Here is a 5,442-nt window from a genome sequence, read left to right on the forward strand (position 1 = left end):
AGAGGGAAAAAATGCCCCGGCGGTCCTAGTGTGTTCACACACATCACTACCACATGTATATGGTAACAAATCTCCCTTCGAGTGATACGGTGAACGAGAGCTGGCACATGAGTAAAGGGAAGTTCCATGCGTTGAGGACATGATCAGTCCACAAAGGGGACTAAGCCCAAAGCTTTGCGGAAAGCTCCAAGATTCTCACGAGACAATGCCTTTGTCAAAAGATCTGCAAGGTTGTCCTGTGTTGGCACATAAGCCAAGCTGATCTCTCCTGTTGAGAGCCTCTCCCTGACATAGTGGTAATGCACCTCAATGTGCTTTGTGAGAGCATGAAAAACTGGGTTCCTCGCAACTGCCAATGCACTCTGACTGTCAGTGTAGATAGTGTTGGCAGTGTCCTGTCCAACACCCAAATCATCCATAAGGCGTCTGAGCCATACACACTCAACCGTAGCCACGAAGACTACCCTGTACTCAACCTCACAACTCGAAGTGGCCACGGTAGGTTGCTTCTTGCTCAACCATGATATACATGAACTGCCAAGCATGAAACAAGAACCACTTGTGGACACTCGCGTGTCAAAACAACTAGCCCAATCTGAGTCCGAAAAAGCATGTAAGTCTGGCGGCAATGAACCCCCCTTGGGATAAAACAAGCCAAGATGTAAAGTGCCACTAAGGTAGCGGAAAATCCTCTTGACATCCTGCCAATGCTTAGACCCTAAGCTATGCTTAAATCTGCTGACCTGTGAGACTGCAAACTGAATATCCGGCCTCGTGTTGCATACATAAATGAGGCAGCCAACAGCGGTTCGGTAAAGAGTGACATCAGCAGGATCGCCAGCATCATGTAAACTCAACTTCAAACCTGTTTCCATGGGAGTGGCAATAGGTTTGCAATCCTCAAGTCCAAACTTACATAGAAATGTTTCTAAGTAACTTTTCTGACACAAGGCAATACCACCATCACACTGCTTAAACTGTATACCCAAGTAATGATGCAACATCCCCAAATCTTTCATCTTGAAAGTAGCATTCAAATCAGTCTTAAATTCAGCAATATGTCTCTCATTTGGTCCAGTGATCAGCAAATCATCAACATAAATAACCAAAATGAGAAATACATCATCCTCACGCTTTACATACAATCTGCTTTCTATTGGACTGTTACGAAAGCCTCGTTTAACCAAATGAGTGTCAACTTTCTCATACCAAGCACGAGGAGATTGCTTCAACCCATACAAAGCCTTCTTACATCTGCACACTTTGTCCTCTTGTCCTTTTATGACAAAACTGCGAGGCTGCATTACATAAACTTCCTCAAATATGTCACCATTCAAGAAAGCAGTAACAATGTCTCATTGATGTACATCCCAACCAAAATGAGCTGCCAATGCACATAGAAAACGTACAGTAGTCATACGACAAGTGGGAGAAAAAGTCTCTTCATAATTTATGCCTTTTTGCCATGCATAACCTTTTGCAACAAGTCGAGCCTTTGGGCGATCGATCTCACCATCCGGCATCCGAATCACATAAAGTCCATGTGTCATTTTCTATAAGTGCATCATATTCTGATTGCATGGCAGCCATCCAATTTTTTGAATTATGTGCTTCATCAAAAGACAGAGGCTCCTCAACATCATGTAAGCTAGACACAGCCAAAGCATAACAATCTGATGCATAAGATGCATGGCAAGATCCTGAACGAGTACGACTAGACAAAGGTGCATCCAATTTACTGTCACGCAAAGTGTGCACCAGCCATTTTGGCATACCTCTAGCTTGCTCATTTTCAGCCCTTTCCTCATCAAGTACATCATGTACATCTGCATCAGTAATAGGCTGATCTAAAACATTTTCAGAAACCCCCATAGGTTGTACATTTGCCTCATTGGAACTTACATTCCTATTTCCACCACTGAAAAGAGGCAACAAAGTGTCATCAATGTCCTGTGAGCTTACATTACTGTCTCTAGTACATGACAGCAAGGGCTGAACAGAATCTTCCACAAACACTACATCGCGAGAAACCAGAATACGTTTTGTTTGCGGATGATACAACCTGTAGCCTTTGCTTTCGGCACTATAACCAACAAAAATACATTTGATAGCCTTATCATCCAATTTTCTGCACTACACTTGTGGCACCAAAGTATATGCCAAACAGCCAAAAACACACATGTGCTCAATAGAAGGCTTTCTATCATTCCATGCTTCATATGGAGTAATAGAGTGCAAAGCTTTTGTAGGACAACTGTTAAGTACATAAGTGGTACACATGATGGCCTCAAGCCAAGAAGAATGCAGCAAAGCTTCACTTTTGACCATACATCGTGCCATTTCCGTCAGTGACCTGTTTTTCCTCTTAGCAACACCATTTTGCTGAGGTGTATAAGGCACTGTACATTGGTGTTTTATCCCACGACTAGCCAAAAATGCATTAAATTCATGAGACATATACTCCCCCCCTCGATCGGAACGGAGGGTGGCCATAGTACATTTCGAGACATTTTGAGCCATAGCAAGAAATTGTTTGAAGCACATAAAAACTTCGGACTTCTCTTTAAGCGGAAATTCCCATGCATGCCTGGAGTAATCATCAATGAAAGTCTCGAAGTATAGGTAATTGCCCAAGGACGGAGTTTGCATGGGCCCATGAACATCACTATGCACAAGCTGCAACCTACATGTGGCGCGAACTGAACCATCCTTTGGAAATTTAGAACGCTGCATCTTACCCAAAATACAACCTTCACAAACATGTTTGACAGGTGCTTCAAGAGGCGGCAAAGAAGCAACCATATCAGATTTCTGCAAACGCAGCAAACTGGAAAAATTCAGATGACCAAAACGTGCATGCCAAAGTTTTGCATCTGAAATAGCCCTTGAATCTGCAACAGCATTTGCAAAATTCTGTCCACACTTGTCACACAAAGTGAGCTTATAAAGCCCACGGCACAAAAGCCTAGATGCAACAATTTCATCACTAAAACTGAGATCATGAACTGTACATTTGTCATCCACAAATTTGACTACAAGTCCAAGTCTAGCAAGTGTGGATACAAACAAGAGATTCTTCTTGATCCCAGGTACATAAAGTGCATCAACAAGTGTGAAGGAACTGCCATTAGCAGCAGTGAGCACAATCTTTCCAACTCCCTGAACTGGATAAGAGGCGTTGTTGGCACAAGTGACTGAATTCCCATGAGAGAGAGACTCGAGAGAGGTAAACAATTCACGATGTGAGGTAATGTGATTTGTAGCACCACTGCCGAAATACCACACATGTGAATCTACAGCAACTGACAAGCATGCATCATGGACAGCAAGATTGTAAGTGCACTCTGCGCTAAAAGCCCATTTTGCATCAACATCAGCAACACAGTCTCCTTTCACAGAAGACTCAACAATGGCTGCATTTGTAGTGAAGCCAGCATTTGCAGTGGAACCACCCTCTTTCTTCTCTCTTTGGCCTTCAACTTAGGACACGACTTGATCAAGTGATCATTGGATTTACAATAATGGCAACGCATCTTCTTTTTGCATTTATCACCAGAATCTCTAGATGGATTGCTTCCAGTAGAAGCATTAGGAACAAATTTTTTGCCACTCGCAGCAGAACCATAAGAAGTGGTTGCATTGCTGTTACCACCCTTTCTTTGAGAAGCAATAAAAGCCTGTTCAACTGCCCGCTGTCTAGTCCTTTTTTTTTTGGAAAGTGAATCTTGCAACAGCAATGTGCATAATGCATCAAACTTGACAACTTCTGGATTTCCTTGGGTCATAAGTCTCCAAGTACTAGCAAGAGTCTGGTAAGAATCTGGTAAGGCATCAAGAACAGTCTGCACAAGGGAACTTTCTGAAATAACTTCACCTGCAGAAATAAGTTGCTCATTGATATCCTTGACACTAGCAAGGAAAGTGTCCATATCATCTTCCTCATGCATAATCTTCGACTCCAGCTCTTTACGCAACAAAGCAATTTTAGCCTCATTGCGACTTGCATAAAGACCTACTAGAATATCCCAAGCCTGTTTTGCAGATTTTGCTGAACGGATGTGAGGAACAATGGTGCGCTTCACAGACAACGCAATCAATGCATGAGCCTGTGCATCCGTAACATCTCAACGAGCTTGTTCTGCCGTAGGCAAAACAACTCTAACTGCTGCAATCCTTGCACCAAGACCTGCAACATCCTCAACATCGCCTACATCCTCAGAACCAGGACATACATCAATGCCCTGCACAATGTTCCAGACACCCTTTGACACAAGAACATGTTGCATCATATAAGCCGACATAGGGTAGTTGTCCCCATCCAACCTGTCCTCATCAGCAAACATCTTGAACACATATGTGTTGTTGTTGTCAGCCATGGTAAATGCTTCACCTGATATGAAAACTGCCCGAAAATAGGAGAAACGGAGCGGGAACAACCTGTGCTATATAGCACAAACCGTAGAAGACTATAAGGCACCTATTATGCAGAAAACGACACTGACAGAAATTCTGCACAAAATGACAAAATAGCCTGTGCAGTAGTGCCTGTAGTGGAAACGGAGGTTGAAATGAGCCCAAATCAAAATTCTGAGCAGATCGAGCTTTTTGAGCTCACCCAAAATTTTTGTCGACCTGTGAACGCTTGCCAAAGCTCACTGAAATTAGAGAAAGTGAGCAGGCGTGTGCTGGAGCAGCTGGTGACTAAGCCCGGGAGGACGTGACCTGCTCTGATACCAATTGTTGCAATTAGGGTTATAGAGAAACACACACAGCTTGGAGAAGACGAAGGAAGCTTAAGGCACATAATAGAGAGTGTGTTACTTAGTGTGCAATGGAAAGATAGATAGCCCTAGAGTGATGGGCGTATATACAATGCACGGGGGGCGGTCCTAGTGTGTTCACACACATCACTACCACATGTATATGGTAACACGGACATGCAAAGGTGAGAGTGTGGGCTCATTTGTGGGCATGGGTGGCTCCCCCATTAGTCGATGTATCTATTATCCGGTGAAATGGTCATGGCTCATGATGAGCATGACAGGAATTTGTAATTTTTTGGATCTTTCAATATAATCCACTCACCATTATGAGTTTTGCAAAAAACAAAAACGTAAAAGTGAAGGCTAATATTTAACAATGTAATTTGTACTATAGATGAAGCAGCTTGAAATTTTCAAGCAAGGAGAAGGCATCCACGTGTCACTCTTAGGTTCACTTCAAAGGAAACTTTGCAAAATGTTTCATTTCTCACCTTGGAACCTATGAACCATTTCCGCTTTCAAGTTTAAGAAAAGGGATTGACTTTACTTATCCTTGTGAAGGCCAATTTTGGGTGGCTCAACTTTGCTTTTCAAAAGCCAATGGTCATAAAAATTGAAAATTTAAGGAATGGTTCGTATCTGCACTAGCAAAATTTTAGTGGTTTACTTCAAGGGAAAA

Source organism: Adiantum capillus-veneris, chromosome 28 (assembly GCF_014529385.1).
Source record: "Adiantum capillus-veneris isolate H3 chromosome 28, ASM1452938v2, whole genome shotgun sequence".
NCBI classification, from domain to species: domain Eukaryota; kingdom Viridiplantae; phylum Streptophyta; class Polypodiopsida; order Polypodiales; family Pteridaceae; genus Adiantum; species Adiantum capillus-veneris.